General features: G+C 36.4%; 1 protein-coding gene across 2 annotated transcripts in view; it reads right to left on the bottom strand.

Moving 5' to 3' along the window:
• The window catches only part of PKIA (cAMP-dependent protein kinase inhibitor alpha), a 94,470-nt gene that overhangs the window by 34,813 nt on the left and 41,668 nt on the right, over positions 1 to 17,989 (bottom strand). Inside the window, exon 1 of one of the 2 annotated variants that reach the window (XM_030303971.1) lies at positions 1,426 to 1,475. The exons of the other annotated variant lie outside the window; for it this stretch is intronic. The gene's annotated coding sequence lies outside the window, so the exon portion shown is untranslated. Of the gene's footprint in view, positions 1 to 1,425; positions 1,476 to 17,989 lie in introns of those variants that run through there. 2 annotated transcript variants of the gene reach the window in all.

Here is a 17,989-nt window from a genome sequence, read left to right on the forward strand (position 1 = left end):
TGGTAGTATTAAGTAAAATAAATCAGGTTGAGAAAGACAAATACCATATGATTTCACTCATATATGGAATCTAAAAAACAAAAACAAATGAATAAATAAGAAATAAAAAGAATCAAAACTACAAATACAAAGAACAAACTGACAGCTGCCAGAGGGAATGGGAGTAGGAGAATGGGCAAAATGCGTGAAGGGGAGTGGAGATATGCGCTGCCAGTTATAAAATGAGTAAGTCAGGAATAAAAAGCACAGCATGGGGAATATCGTCAATGATATTGTAATAGTGTTATATGCTGACTGACGATAGCTACACTTGTGATGAGCATAGGTGAGAGATGTTGAATCATTATGTTGTACACCTAAAACGAATGTAACATTACGAATGTTACAACTATACAACAAATGTGTCAACTATACTCAAAAAAAATTAAAACTAGATAAATTCTTCAGCTATATCAGTAGTGTGAAATCTAGACTTTCAACTAATGGATACTTCTGTCATAGATTTTCGCAATATGGGGTCTGTCTTGGTCTTATAATTATCCTTAGAATCATGGGGACTGATCCATTCTTGGAACAAATTTTATTGCTTACATTCAAAGTGTCAGTTACAGTGCTGGATCCTGAGAATACAGAAGCCGACACACAAGGAAATATAAGGATAAAACACATTTTCTAACACATTAACTTTTCTCATTCATTCATCCATAAGTCATTCAACATGGGTCTTATATTGAGTACTGAGTACAGACCAGGTGATATGGTAAACGCTGAATATAACTGCGAATGAGATGGATAGGCCCTGATTTTGATGTCACTACTGTCTTTTGTCTTGCCATACAATGAGATATCTTTATTAATTTTGCTTTAAGGTTTTATCTGAAATTGCTAATGAAAAATAAAGTGGTTAGTGCAGTTTTGACATGCATAGGTAAATTCCCATGCCCCATTTTCCTCCCTCTTAACTCCCTATGTACACTCACTTTTTGCCAAGACCAAAACTAAGTGTGCCCCAACAAGAACCTTCACACCATTGACTGCAGCTCTTCCTTACTTAGACTTCTTGTCATCATAGCCCTTAATTTTGATAAGCAACTAAAAGGTCATGAAGACAACCTAGAATATGATTTGTCTTAGGAGAAAGTAACAAAAAGATTAATCTGCTGCTCCACATGACTAACCTCCTAGGATTAAACCAGTCACCAAGATCACTATATGTACTAGGCAACAGTGAGCTAAAAATGGAAAAAAGCATCATACTGTTATTGTATTCATTTCCCTCCAAGGTACTCTCTGATAAACACTATAGGGAATTGCAAACAACTTCCTTGTATGTTATATATCCATCGTTTTCCAAATAGTCATGTCTTATCCAGCCATCAGCATACTTTTTCTGAGGTGGTTGAATGTGAGACTAAGTGTTCCTACCTGATTGGAAACCTTCTTGTCCTTAATTCATTGGCTATACTTGATTTTTTTTTCCCCTTGGGTCAGACTTTCAGACTTCTATCAGAAACTGCTCCTTTGGGGAAACCAGACCTTCCAGAAACTCAGGAAACTAAAATGGAGACAGCAAGAGAAAGGGACATTTATTTTCACTTAGAGATCTCAATTTTTTAAAATTTTAAGTAAATGTCCAAATGTAGGGTTCCTAAGCAGTATAAACTTCTACGTTATAAGTTTATATCCAGTTTATAAGTTTGCTAACTCAGAAGTGAATATGACAAGGGTTTAGGTTGTATTTTGCCTTCAAGCCAAGCAAAAAGAAAGCCCCGTTATCCTTTGATCATTACAAAACAAAAGGCAAAAAAGGCAAGTTTTCTGTTTCTGTAAAATTTACTTCTTTTCTTCAGTCTTCATCTAGATCTTTAGTAAACTATTAATTTGATTAAATTATTCATAAACATAGGAACTTAGAGAAGTACATTTCACAGAGACCTTTAATGTATAATATTCACTGCACACATGCACCATGAGCTCCTCTTTTCAAGCACTGATGGATACATAAGAGTGTGAATGTCTCTGGGTAGCACAAGGATGTGTCTTTTCTTGGGATGGGGAGATGGGGAGAGAATAAATCTGTTGAATGCTAGTCAGTGATTTAGAAAAAGAGATATTAGGGTAAAAGGAAAGGCTGGCTACAAGTGAAGCAATAAAGTCCTAAAGCTGTGCTTCCAAAATAATAATAGCAGTTTTCTGAGTAGTTGAGGAAGCAGTCTCCACAAATTATAGTCACACCTGTTACAGACCATCTGCTGATAAATTCCAAAGCATCATTAATGGAAAACAAATGGCACTATCTTACCTTCCCTTTATCCATTGATCATTGTCATATAAATTATTTTTCTCTTCAAAGTTATGTTCTTTCCTATGTGTTTATAATAGGATCTAGGAAGAGTGACACATAATGTGCCATGCCTTGATACTTTTACAGTGAGACTCTGCAAGGACTAGTGAATCATTACGAGGCTATAAATTGTTTGAGATTGAATTCCCTTAGAAGCAGAACTTGAAGAGAATTTGAATGCAAACTGTTTATCTGGGAGGTAGTCCCAGGAAACCCAGAAGTGGAGTGGGAACTGAGAATAGAGGCATGGGAGGAAGCCAGTAGTGGTGCTTTACTGAACAGATTACTCCTGGGGAGAACTGCTGTCAGTCCTTCAGGGGAGTTCTGTGAGACTACAGAGTGTGATTCAGTTACCCCAATAGTGGGTGAGAAACTGTTATTGGTTGAAAGCTACACCCACATACATCAACTCTTGGGCACTTCTGGCCTGTACAGGGTAGATAATTGCAGGTGATAGCATGATTCTATCAGTCTTTACTGCAATGATGAGTGCTGGGGAGCACCGACAGCATCTGATACAGTGGGGATGGGGATATTAATGACTAGCTTGAAAGTCCAAGTGGAAAACCTTAAGTTCTTGGGTTAATGGTTTTACTTTGAGGCATTTAAGCACTAATAGATCAACAATTTCTGTTATTAAATCAAGTCTAAGATCTCAAGTCCCCAATCTTTTTGGAAAACTGGGTGTCTTTGATAGATATTTAAAAAGTGAATGATTAAGATTTCAAGTTGATCATTCATTCATTCAACAAGCATTTACCGAACACCTAAAATATGCCATAGGTATACTAGACACCAGTGTTACCATTATTAAAAGGATTATCTTACCATCTGGAATGCAATGTATTAGGACACCCAGATAAGTAAATCCATAATTATAACATAAATTATTACAGCATGTTATAGGAAGACATAGCAGGACCATAATTCATGCTGTGGACAGTGGTATGTGAGTATCAGCAGGGCTTATTGTAGAAGGCACTATGTGAGATGGATATGTAACATGAATGAGGAGTGATTTTTGAGACAAAGAGGAGAGAAATTCATGGTAGCAAGAAAAAGAATAGTTAAGGATTAGACTAGAAAGGAATTACATACACAATCAGTATACTCACTGGAGTATAATAAGAACATGGAGAAAGAGTTAGAAACCAGATCACGAATGGTCCATGTAGTAGTGCCATGGTATGAATGTTTGTGTTCTCCCCAAATTCATGCGTTGAAATCCTAATCCCCAAATGTAATGGTATTAGTTGGTGGGGCCTTTAGGAGGTGATTAGGTCATGAGGGTGGAGCCCTCTTGAATGGGATTAGTGATTTGGTAAAAGAGACCCCACTGAGCTCCCTACCACTTTCTGCCACTTGATACAATGACAAATTTGTGACCCAGAAAAGGACCCTCACCCAGCCAAGCTGCCCTGATTTTGGACTTCCAGACTCGAGAACAATAATTCCATTGTTCATAAGCCACCCACTCTGTAGTATTTTGTTATAGCAGTGCAAATAGACTAATACAGTTAGAATGCAAGATTTTATCCTAAGCAAGAGGTAAATGCACTGAAGGATTTTAACTGGAAAGTTAAAGTTAGAAGAGAGAGAAAAGTTGATTTTCATAACATAATCAGAAGTTTTTGTAAGATAAATTTGCCTGTGTTTTCTTTCAGTGGCTGGATTGTTGGGGAAGGGTGATGACAATTCTGGATATAGAAAGATTAGTTAGTAGTCCATTGATATAAGTCAAACAAGAAAGTAAATATAGAATTTCTGAATTTGTGACTGACATTTCTTTCAGTACTTGAAAAATATTATGACAATGTTCTCGCTCCAAGCTTCAGATTAGAAATATTCTGGGGGCGCCTGGGTGGCTCTGTCAGTTAAGCATCCGACTTCAGCTCAGGTCATGATCTCATGGCTCATTGAGTTCAAGCTCTGCATCAGGCTCTGTGCTGACAGCTCAGACCCTGCAGGCTGCTTCAGATTCTGTGTCCCTCTCTCACTCTGTCCCTCCCCTGCTCACGTTCTCTCTCCTCTCTCTCTTAAGAATAAATAAAACATTGGCACAAAAACAGACACATAGACCAATGGAATAGAATAGAAACCCCAGAACTAGACCCACAAACGTATGGCCAACTAATCTTTGACAAAGTAGGAAAGAATATCCAATGGAAAAAAGACAGTCTCTTTAACAAATGGTGCTGGGAGAACTGGACAGCAACATGCAGAAGATTGAAACTAGACCACTTTCTCACACCATTCACAAAAATAAACTCAAAATGGATAAAGGACCTGAATGTGAGACAGGAAACCATCAAAACCCTAGAGGAGAAAGCAGGAAAAGACCTCTCTTACCTCAGCCGTAGCAATTTCTTACTTGACACATCCCCAAAGGCAAAGGAATCAAAAGCAAAAATGAACCACTGGGACCTTATGAAGATAAAAAGCTTCTGCACAGCAAAGGAAACAACCAACAAAACTAAAAGGCAACCAATGGAATGGGAAAAGATATTTGCAAATGACATATCGGACAAAGGGCTAGTATCCAAAATCTATAAAGGGCTCACCAAACTCCACACCCAAAAAACAAATAACCCAGTGAAGAAATGGGCAGAAAACATGAATAGACACTTCTCTAAAGAAGACATCCGGATGGCCAACAGGCACATGAAAAGATGCTCAACGTCGCTCTTCATCAGGGAAATACAAATCAAAACCACACTCAGATATCACCTCACACCAGTCAGAGTGGCCAAAATGAACAAATCAGGAGACTATAGATGCTGGAGAGGATGTGGAGAAATGGGAACCCTCTTGCACTGTTGGTGGGAATGCAAATTGGTGCAGCCACTCTGGAAAACTGTGGAGGTTCCTCAAAAAATTAAAAATAGATCTACCCTATGACCCAGCAATAGCACTGCTAGGAATTTACCCAAGGGATACAGGAGTACTGATGCATAGGGGCACTTGTACCCCAATGTTTATAGCAGCACTCTCAACAATAGCCAAATTATGGAAAGAGCCTAAATGTCCATCAACTGATGAATGGATAAAGAAATTGTGGTTTATATACACAATGGACTACTACAGGGCAATGAGAAAGAATGAAATATGGCCCTTTGTAGCAACGTGGATGGAACTGGAGAGTGTGATGCTAGGTGAAATAAGCCATACAGAGAAAGAAAGATACCATAGGGTTTCACTCTTATGTGGATCCTGAGAAACTTAACAGAAACCCATGGGGGAGGGGAAGGAAAAAAAAAAGAGGTTAGAGTGGGAGAGAGCCAAAGCATAAGAGACTGTTAAAAACTGAGAACAAACTGAGGGTTGATGGGGGGTGGGAGGGAGGCGAGGGTGGGTGATGGGCATTGAGGAGGGCATCTTTTGGGATGAGCACTGGGTGTTGTATGGAAACCAATTTGACAATAAATTTCATATATTGAAAAAAAAGAATAAATAAAACATTAAAAAATATTAAAGAAATGTTCTGTCATTGGAACTGATGTTTCTCTGTAAGTAGTACATTGTTTCTCCTTGTCTGCTTTCAAGATTTTTTTGTCTTTATTTTTTCTAAGTTTAATTATGATGTGTCTTGGCAAGGATATCTTTGTGTTTATCCTATTTGGAGTTTCTCAGATTCTTGAATCTTCAGGTTTATGTCTTTTACAAATTTGGGTACTTTTTAGTCATTATTTCTTTGAATACTCTGTCAGTCCTACTTGTTCTCATTTCATTCTGGGACTTTGGTAATATGAATGTTAGCTCTTTTTTTTTTTTAACATTTATTTTTGAGAGAGAGAGACAGAGCATGAGTGGGGAAGGAGCAGAAAGAGAGGGAGACACAGAATCAAGAGCAGGCTCCAGGCTCTGAGCTGTCAGCACAGAGCCCACATGAGGCTCAAACCGACAAAACATTTAATCATGACCTGAGCCAAAGTAAGACACTTAATCGACTGAGCCACCATGTGCCCTGAGTGTTAGCTCTTTTTTTTTTTTTTATTGTTCTACAGGTTCTTGAGATCCTTTTCCTTCTTCACCTCCATCTCCCAGTCTGGTTTTCTCTCTGTTTCTCAGATCTGATGAATTCTATTGATCTATCTTCAAGTTAATGATTCTAGACTTTGTCATCTCCACTCTAAAGCCTATCTAATAAGATTTTTATTTTGGTTATTGTATTTTTCAGTTTTATCATTTTCATTTGTTTTTATTGTTATAATTTCCACTTCTTTGCTTACATTTTCTATTTTTTCCCCATTTGTTTCAAGGAATACATAATTGCTTACTGGAAGCATTTACATGATAGCTTATTTGAAATCCTTTTTAGATAATTCCAACACCTTATTTATCTTGGTGTTGGTGCATGTTGTTTGTATTTTTTCATTTGTTTTGTGATTTCCTTGTTCTTGGCCTGATGAGTAATTTTCAATTATATTTGAACATTTTGAGTATTATATGAATCTGAATCTTATTTAATCTTATTATTATTATTTTAAGCAGCAAGATCCCTATATTGAGATGTGGCATGAAGACTGGGGTGGGAATACGTAGGTACAGCTTTCCACTGGGCCCTATTGACAATACTTCAGCAAAAGTGGGCACTGATTCACATGGTTCACTGCAGACAGATGTGATAGAAATTCAGCTCTCCTCTCTCCTCCTGCCCTGCTGATACCTGTGCCCCACCACCCCAAAGTAGGACCATTCATAGCATCATATTTCTTGTAAGTGGGATGGAGGTTCAGCTCCCCAGCAGGTCCCCTGACATTAGGGGAGGTGGAAGGGAAGTGTTAATTGTCTTTCTTCACACCATCTTTCCATTGATGCTGGTTGTGGGCAAAGGCTCAGCTCTCTGCTGACACCAGGGTGGGAAGAGAACCAGCCCTGCTTTGTGCCACCTCATTGTATCTTAGTGCTTTAGGAAGAGAATAGGCATTCTGCACCCTACTGGGTCTTACTGACACCAGGTGGCAGGGTGGTGTCACCCTGTCAAAGTAGAGTGTCAAATTAGAGTGACTATTAGCTTCAACTTGCAACATCCTACTATTGATTTCAAGTAGAGGTGGAGGCTAAGCTCCCAAACTGGACCCTAAGACTGTGTGAGGGCAGTCCAGTGTTAACTAGCCTTGTCAGGCCACCTTCTTAAGTCTTTGCCGATTGATAGGGGTGGAGGCTCAGCTCACTGCTGGGCCACATTGAAGTACCCTGGTAGGAGAACCAGAGTGCTGCCTGCTTTTGGAGGGCAAAAGAGGGATGGTATTGAAAATCAGGTCCTCACTTGGTCCCACGAAAACCAGGGGGCATAGGTGGTGAATGCAACTTTTCCATTGGTATTTGGCTTGAGCAGTGCATGTATTACCAAAATGGTTTTCTGGTGTTAGCAACCCTTTTCCTCAGACTTTGGCTCGGTAGACCAGGTTTTCCTTGAGACGTTTTTACGTCTCTTGTTCTGTTGGTGGTTATGGGTCAGAGGTTCCTGCAGTGTCCTCTGCAGGATATATAGGGAGCAATAGGAAACAGGGAAGTCATCGCCATGTCATTCCTCAAGTCCTAAGGTTCCTAGTAAGTCCACCTTTTTTCCATCTTTAAGTGTCTTCCTATGCTTTTTTTTTTTATGCTGTGTTCAGGGTTTTAGTTTTAAGTGTGAGGACCTGGGAGAAATGGGCTACCCCATCTTATTGGAAGCAGATGTCAGGTAGTCTATTGATGTTGAAAATGTGGATTTTCACACTTTTAAAAGTCAAGTGTTTTGTTGGATTTGAAATTTAAAAATAAGCAAGGAATGAGGCAAGAATGATCTATGTGGTAATAGATCAGAGATGGAAACTTCAATATACATTCATGTTTCACTTAATATTGACACACATGATTATGTACAGAAATGTTTATAGATAGGCGTATATACATGGCTAGTATACACACATCTTTCTCTTTGCTCAGTCAGACCTAGAAGCAATGACACCCTAGCAGGAATGAGCATACTTCCCCCCAGATCTTAGTGTCTAATACCATTCCCCAATAAAAGGATCTAGGGCTCCTTGGAAAAATGGCTGATTCTCAGACTGGGACAGTAAATATAAAAGATGAGCCTAGACCCTCTTTCAAAAAAAAAAACAATGAAGTACTAAAAAATGCAGACGTATATGGATGGGGACATAGCAAAGTCGCACAAGAGCCAACTGAAAGTGTTCAGATTGGTCACAACCAGAACAATTTCAGCAATAAAGTAGCATTACATTATAACCCAAAGTATAAAATAAAAATCCATGAGTTCTTACTGATAAAAATGAATAATGGAATACATAATTAAATGGGGGAAAACAGATAAATCTCCAATGCAAAATTCCAAATAGTTTATGTAAATACTCCACCTTAAGCATAACTCCTCACTTCTTAGTTGTGGGCTGAGCATAATGATGTTCTTCCAACATGTACAATTTGGAATTGGGGAAAAGAGTAACTTTACCTGAAAAATACTACCTCATACTACGCTACCTTTATATGACTAATATGTACCATGGGCATGATTCCACTTCAGAGGGCAGAGATTATCATAAACATTGATTGTAAGCAATGTCTAAAGTACAGTGAAATTTAGAGTACATAATGTCATTGAACATGATTCTATCTCTAATATGGCTAATCTTAGATTATTTTTATTGGTGCAAAATACAAAAATCATCAGGGAATGTTATGCTTAACTTTTAAGAACAGTTAAGGTATGTTATTTAGCAAATTCTCCTTCATGCTTTTGAAGACAGGGCAGTTCTTCTACTCTGACACTGGGCACAAAAATGAGTTTGCCATTTTTTTTCCATTGACCCCTTTCTCACCTTTTCCCCTGTGTTATATTTGTTCTACTTTCTCAAGAACTAGTGTTTATTCTCGTTGATATAATGATATAAATTATAGAATAAATGCACTCATTTATTCATTCAATTATTTATTAAATGAATCTTTACTGAACACCTACATAAGGCAAAAAAAAAAAAAAGGCAGAAAACTAATCTGGGTTGCACTGAAAAATAATCAACTCAGTTAAAATCTTTGCTAATAACAAGTGTTACTCAATTTACTGGAAATTACATTTCATTATGGGGGCTCACAGACCCAGGGAAAAGCAAAACCTAAATAATAAAAAAAGTAATAAAAGTCCTATCCATATATTGAGTGCCTGCTTTGTATCTAACTCTGTGAAAGAAACTCTAAAATGATTAGGGATGTTTTGAGGATTGTCTGTTATAATTGGAATCTCCATTTTACAGATAAAAATAAAAAGACTCACAGATTAGGTTACTCACCTAAAATAAAATGGCCCAGAAACAGCACAACTGGAATTAGAACTTTAGATTTTATGATGCCACAGCCTATGCTTCTAATCACAATGTGTGTGTGTGTGTGGGAGAGAGAGAGAGAGAGAGAGAGAGATAGAGAGAGAGAGAGATAGAGAGAGAGGAAGTGGGAGAGAGAGAGGGAGTAATAGGGAACTTCTGAGAAATGGTGAGTACTGCCAGGTATCCATCAATAATTTAGGAACTCCTAACTATGCAAATAATTGTTAATCATAAGGCTGAACTAAGGATCTCTCACTTTTGAACTAAGAACTTAAAAGGTTTCCATAAGTTGAGTTGAAATTTTACACTTACATAAGATACTTATTACAGACAGTCAAAGTATAATTCAGTAACTGAAGAGCTCTGAAAATACTGGAAGCATTCATATCAGTGCGGTTTCATAATGTGGATAATAGAGGATTTAAGAAATTGGCAGATGTACCTGGAAGACTCATTTGTTTCCATTTCTGTGAAGATAAGTGAATAAAAATAAGAAAAGTAGAAATGAATGGCTAGCAATTTTAAGTAGTTTTCTTAATCTCCATACTAGGAGAGACTAAGCAAAAAAAAAAAAAAAAAAAAGGATCTTGAAATGATATTTTTGAAGCACTTACAATTGCATCTGGTCTTTTTATATCAAATAACTTGGAATATGAACTATAAAATAAATCTAATCCCTGATGATAGAATTGTTGACTTGATCTGAAAGTATGAAATGTAACATGATGTGGTAATCAGAGAGTCTTAAGAAAAGCGGTAGAAAATTCCTCACTGCTTCTCTTAAAAAGCAAAATTATAAAAAGAACCATGTTAAATATTATTTTGAAACAAAAACAAAATTCTCATACTGTTACAGAATTTTAAAATTTTTATTTTGGTTTAATTTATAATAAATATTCATATATTTACATAGTTGTCACAAGGTAAACATGATTTTGAAATCAGATTTCTTCATTAAGCATTCTGTTTTGCTGCATTTTCTTGTAATTATAATAATGAATTTTCTACTAAGGAGATATAACTAACTAAAATATTTTCTTATTGTTGACTATTAAAGATGTTTCAAATTTTTTGTTATTAGGTATGACCTGACAATGAACACCTTTATATAATAATTTTCTAAATATCAATTATTTATTAAAGTTTCCAGACTTAGAATTATTATGTAAAACCTATGACCTTTTCATCTTGTGAGATATTGCCAAATTACTTTTCAAAAGATGAAATCAAATTATATTACCAAGATCTTTGTCAACACAAAATATATATAAAATTTTTTATTTTGTTATATTAATAAACTGAAACCTCACATTCCATTTCTTTGAATTTTTACACAACTATTGAGGTTGAATATCACATAACATATTTCAAATGCTAATCATGTTTTCTCTCTTTTTTTTAAGTTTATTTATTTTGAGAGCAAGAGAGCATGAGTGGGGAAAGGGCAGAGAGAGAGGGAGACAGAGAGAATCCCAAGCAGGCCCAGCACTGTCAGTGAAGGGCCGAATCTGGGGCTCGAACTCATGAACCTCGAGACCATGACCTGAGCTGAAGTCACATGTTTAACCAACTGAGCCACCAGGTACCCCATAATTGTATTTTCTCTTCACTGCCATCTTTAACTTTTCTATCTCTTCATAACTTATAGCCAGGTAGTTGGAGAGAAAAATTACATGGCAAAGGCAAATTAGTATTCCAATAAATTAAAGATAACCAATTTCAAATGGGGTTTTCAAGACTGGAAATATGGCTCTGACTTACTAGTAAGTTCTTTTTAATTGTACTTAAAGGACTGATTTTTTTTTTTACAAATCTTCCCCAGTCTCCTGAAATTTCCCTCTATCCTCTCTATCTCCCTTGTTCTTAGGAGAGGAGTTGTCTCATATCTCATTAAGAATATAGAAGTCACTGGGGCACCTGGGTGGCTCAGTCGGTTAAGCATCCGACTTCGGCTCAGATCATGATCTCCTGGTTCGTAAGTTGGAGCTCCACATCAGGCTCCGTGCTGACAGCTCAGAGCCTGGAGCCTGCTTCGGATTCTGTGTCTCTCTCTCTCTTTGACCCTTCTCTGCTCGCACTCTGTCTCTCTCTCTCAAAAATAAATAAACGTTTAAAAAAATACTAAAATAAAAAAGAAAATAGAAGTCAGTAAATAACTCACTGTCGAATCCATTAGTTCATTTACATTTGTACAGATCTTTGTATTCCTTTTTGTTGTAAGAGTTAAAGTAAAAAGCCATTTTCACTATACATAGTGGGTATTCCGTTTTTTCTCATCTTCTCAAGTACTTCGCAGCACTGCATTTTCCACAACTTGAAAACTCCTTATGAATTATTCCCATCAAAATTCAACTTCTAGACTAAGTAACTCCTACTTAAAATGTTAAAAAAATATACTCAACATCTTCTCTTGATCCCTGCCTATCTTCCTTATCTAATTCATGGCTGAGCTTTTCAAAAGTGTCTTCATATACTGTTTCCATTTCTTCACATCCCATTTATTCTATAATTTAGTTCCATCTGGCTTCTCTCACCCCAACCTCTTTGCCCACTGCCTTGAAATTTTACTTATAAATGTCACCAGCTATCTCCATGTCAACACAACCAATGGACAGTTTTGGTCCTCATATTTCTAGGCTCTTTCTTCTTTAAAAAAGAAAACAAAAGCAAAAAACTTTGTTTTTATGCTTCTATGCTTTTATACCCTCGTAATCTTCTATCTCAGTATATTTTAGTGACTCCCCTTCTTTAATCTCATATCTAAATATTCTATTAGTTTTAGTTATCTTCAGTGCAATATGCAACTTATGAAGGATTATTCTCAACATTTAGTTTTCATAATAATGCTAATAGCAGTAATTAATACTTCTATAATGCTTCCATGAGCCAGACACTATTTTAAGACAGTTTTATATATATATATGTATGTATGTATATATATATATGTATATATGTATATATATGTATATATACATATATACACATATACTGTTACATACAAATTTATATAGTAAAGTATATACAAATATATATAATTTATACATATTTATATACTGTTATATATATATATACCATTATATATATTTATATACATTATATACATTATACACATTATATATGAGTTTACCCTCCTCATAAACCTATGAGATAAGTCTTATTATTATTCCATATTACAAATAAAGAAACAGGCACTGAGTGGTTAAGTATGATTACCCAGTGTCACATGAGCAGTAATTGGTGATGTCCTGAATTGAGTTAATGCTGGGTAAGTTAAAGAGTTTAGAGAAGGCAAGTTAAATGATGTCTCATGGATTGGCCTTAAAATGAGCAAAATTTAATTAATGACATATAAAGTACCCAAAAGCAATGAATGGAACATTTTTTACTGAATGCAAACTACTAAGTCATAAATCAGTAACTAAGTGTGATTGATTCTTATTGAATGAAATTATTTCTCTGTTCTTTTGAAAGAGAAATATTCTGTTGTTTCACATTTTTTTCATTCATTCACATATTTGCTCATTTATTAAACACACATTTCCTAAGCACTTTCCATGCCCCAGTCTCTGTTGAAAGCCTCAGAGGATTCAATGGTGAAGGAGAAAGCACCAAGTCCTTGCTCTTAATCAAATGCCCCAGAGGTGGGGGAAGAAGAGTAAACATATTGATAAATTTCATATAAGTGACGGAAATATAACTGGGTAATGGGATAGAGAGGCACTGAAAAGGCAGGTATCTGGCCAAAACAATGGTGGCCCTTTGAATTGAAATGTTAATGATTAGAGGGATAATGGTCTAGGTATAAGTACCAGCAAATGCAAACCTGTGAGGAAAATGTGCCTGGAACCAGGTGAAGGTTGGGGAACGATACCAAAAGTGGCCAGAGCATACAGTACTCCTAAGCCTCACTCAATGGTTTATATTTTTCTCTTCACAGTAGATAGTTGTTAGATGTAAGAAGCAGGCAGTGATATCATCTGATTTGTGTTTTTTAAAAGATTACTTTGACTGTTGAGTCTACTACAAAAACAGAATAGCTGTACCTCTATGAGGTATGGATAATAAATTTTTAAAATCCCCAATGAGCTCATAAATGGTTCATTAATTATCACCATTAGTCTCAACTATATTGCATTAATATAAGCTTGGTGACTCTGTGGGCCTGGGGCATGATAAATTAGGGAACCCAACTATTTTCAAATAATGTAATTTGAAAAATTCTCAAACTTGTTGAGGTTCAGGAATATCATTTTATTGATCAGGGCTGGATGAGAGGTCTAGAGTAAGAAAGGAGCACATGCCAGTTCTCTTCCTCTGTCTATTCTTCCTTTCTGTGGGAGAAGTGGTGGGAGGGATGTGGATGCAACACTTAAATTTCAGAACTAGTTCGATTTCATTAAGTATTTGCTAAAAAACTACTATATGTTAGGCACTAGCTGAGATTGGGAATACAGAGTGAATAGTAATAAGAGCAGCTATTACTAATAAGAGCAAGGCACTGTGCTAATGCATAACATGTACCATCTCATGTTATATTAATTTACACATTAACTCTATGCAGTAGGTGCATTTATTATCCCATTTGCCACATAAGAAATCTGATACTTTTAAGGGCTTCAAGGTTACATAGCTAGTCAGGGGTGTAGGCAGTCAGTAGATCACTTTTTTTTTTTTTTTTTTTATTCTTACATTTATTTATTTTTGAAAGACAGAGAGAGGCAGACTGCAAGTGGGGGGAGGGGGGCAGAGAGAGAGGGAGATACAGAATCTGAAGCAGGCTCAAGGCTCCGAGCTGTCAGCACAGACATGGGGCTCAAACTCACGAACCATGAGATCATGACCTGAGCTGAAGTCGGACGCTTAACTGACTGAGCCACCCAGGTGCCCCAGATCACCAGCTTTCTTAACCATTACGCTGTATTGTCTTCAAGGACCCTACTGAGAAGTACAAAATTATACATATAATTCAAAATTATACATAAGACCACCTGGTACAAAGTAACTGCTTGAAAAGGCTTGCATTTACAAAAGATGCACTTGGAGAGAAGACTGTGAGAAAGGATCACAAAAATGCACTCTCTGTACTAAGGGGCAACAAAAGTGAGAAAGAACTAGCCCAGGGCACCAGGGTAGGCTAACAGTATGATGTTTAGGACCAAGAGGCAGTGTTTCTCTCTTCTTTTTCCCTCACAATTATTAAATTATATCTACTTCACAATAAGAAAGAAGCCATAGCATAGTGGGCAGTTTGTGGACACAGCTTGGATCCTGACAGATGTAGAGTATATAGTACAACACTGGCACCAAGTATAGTTTAAAACACTCATTTTTTTTTTTTAGCCTTGAAGCAAATAGCTTTCTGATACGTATAATTTAGGAAAGTCTTGAGAGAAAATATTGAAAGCATACTATCTCAGAGGAAAGTGATTTTGCAAAAGCTCTACCAGCAGAAGCAACTCTAAACCCACCAATCATTTAGTGAGCTTTGTACTGTTATATCATCCCATGTGTTGTTTCTTTATGCATTTTTTCTAGAAGAATGTTCATAAGAGTTCATCAATTCTCAGAGATAAAGATCCACACTGATGGCAGAAAAGAGCTTTGCTCTGGAATTAGATCAGTTTAGGTTTTGCTGCTTACTAGAATTAGGTAACATTCTTAATCTTTCTGTTTCCTATATGCAAACAGGGATAACACTACTATAGAAGGATGTGGTTAAATTAAATGATGTACATAACCTCCAATACTATGAGAATATGCCTAGTAAATGTTAAGTGATGAGCCAGTATTCTGCTTCCTTGAAATGAATGAAATCTGTTTTCATGCTCTTCACATGATTTCTTAGTTAATGGTCTAAATATCAAGGCAACGTGTAGTTAAAAATTATTTTTGTTCTGTCACTGCCCATCTCCACTTCCAGTACATTCTCCTTGATAAATCATAACTCCATGTCAGTAATATTTATCACTTAAGCTATTACTGTTCATATGTATTAAGATATTTCAATGTGAGATAAGTTATTACTCAAAGGGATGCTAGCTAGCTTTTTCCATGATTCCAATGGATAAAAATATAGCTATTCAGAACTTCAAAGAAGAGAGCCAGTGATTCAAAGATGTGGGTAGGAAACTATTTTCCTTTTCTTTCCTTTTCTTTCTTTCTCTTTTTCTTTTTCTTTCTTTCTTTTCACTTTCTTGTTTTTCTTTTCTTTCTTTCTTCTTTCTTCTTGTCTTATCTTTCTTTCTTTCTTTCGTTTTCTTTCTTTCCTTTCCTCTCCTCTCGTCTCTCCTCCTCAAGCGTCTCTCTCTCTCTCCGGCTCATCTCTTTCCTTTCTTTCTTAAGATGTTATTTTTCTTTTGCTTTGGGGGAAAAAGACAGATTATAGTTAATTACAATATAGTCATATTTATAATATATACACTAATTGTCAGTTTATATAGGTTCATAGTCTAATTTACATTTGATTAGCAAAAAGAAGTGTCATAAATTTACAATGATAAATCAGTTTTCTTTAAGCAGTAATACAGATTTGGAGATATTTTCTGAAAGTTCCAAAAGGAAGCACTGTTTTTCTTTCAAGTCCATAGACTCTGCTAGTTGTAAAGGCTAGTAAGTCTCAAATGCAAATAGAATCAGCATTCCACATGTGGCAACCAGGAAATGATTTGTGTACCAGCTATTTTAACAAAAAAGGCTTGCAGATACAATAAATGAGTAGTGAAAGTCAAAATGATGCCAAATATGTGTGAAAGCAGAGAATTATAAATTTTTTGGGCAGATTAATTATAATATTCCTTCAGAAAGATCCATGTAATGTTATTTAAATGGAGAACACAGTCAGATGATCTAGATTATCAAGCTGATACTATAATACTACCAAAATTCTTTGTGTGATAATATATGTTGTAGGGATAAATAGAATTTTACGGGAAGAACTAATTAAATGAATAATAAATTTCATTTATACTTTGGCATAAATATATCAAGTTGGGTTTTCTTGACTAGATGAATAGTAACTATGGATAAAAGGAAACTGTGTTTGTTGTTGCTGTTGTTTGTTTTTCCAGAGTGTAAAACACTTTAAAAAGGAGGGTGGGGAGGTGGGATTGTATTTATGGATTTGGGAAAATGGCTCCATGGGCTCTACCTCTGTGATATAAACATTTATTCTAGAGCTGAAAGAGAGTTTGGATTAGTTATTTCAACACATCTAAAAAACAGTCATGTTTAAACACTAGGAGATGAAGAGATACCAGTTTATATATTTTTTCAAACTGTAAGAAGAAACCTCCTTTCAGTTTTCATCGGAACCCCACAGGGTTCACAGTTCTTCTGTATTTATTTATTTATTTTTGAGAGAGAGAGAGAGAGAGAGAGAGAGAGAGAGAGAGAGAGAGAGAGAACATGCAAGTGGGGTAGGACCAGAGTGAGAGAGAGAGAGAGAGAGAGAGAGAGAGAGAGAGAGAGAATCCCAAGCAGGCACCTCACTGTCAGTACAGAAAAGCGGGGCTTGAAATCACGAACCATGAGATCATGACCTGAGCTGAAGTCAGATGCTTAACCAACTGAGCCACCCAGGCACCCCTTAGGGTTCACAGTTCTTAAGCAAAGCAGTACAATGCTTACATGAGTGCTTTCTCCTGCTGTGAATAGCTTTCCAGTCTTCTCACCAGTTCTCATCCCTTCTCTTAGTGTCTTGGTCAGAATTCAAAATTCAACCCAGGAAATTTGTTCCCAGTTTCACTGCTGGTACCTGATCATATTATTTCAATCACCTTAGCACATTTACACCATCTACTTCCTAGAAGAGGTAGTATACATGTGAGATTTAAATAAAAGAATGCCCATAAAGTGTGTAATGCTCAGCTTCTATCACAATATGAATATTTAGTAGTTGCTAGCTAGCATTATTATTACACCATTTGCATGAAAACAATAGGGGCCTGGGTGGCTCAGTCCATTAAGCACCAGACTTTGGCTCAGGTCAAGATCTCATGGTTGGTGGGTTGGAGCCCTACGATGGGCTCTGTGCTGACAGCTCAGAGCCTGCAGCCTGCTTCAGATGCTGTGTCTCCCTCTCTCTCTACCCCTCCCCCGCTCATTCTCTGTCTCTCAAAAATGAATAAACAAAAAACAAAAAAAAAAGAAAAAGACAACTAATTTGTACTAGTTGCTTTTTGATTCTAGATTTCTTTCACACATCTGTGTTCTTCCTCTCCAAATGGGATAAAGGAAATAAATAGACATTTATTGATTATCTACAATGAGAGGCAGTGCAGGGTATAGAATTAGTGATTCTCAAGTTGAAACAGACCTGGAT

Source organism: Lynx canadensis, chromosome F2 (genome assembly GCF_007474595.2).
Source record: "Lynx canadensis isolate LIC74 chromosome F2, mLynCan4.pri.v2, whole genome shotgun sequence".
In the NCBI taxonomy this organism is placed as follows: Eukaryota; Metazoa; Chordata; class Mammalia; order Carnivora; family Felidae; genus Lynx; species Lynx canadensis.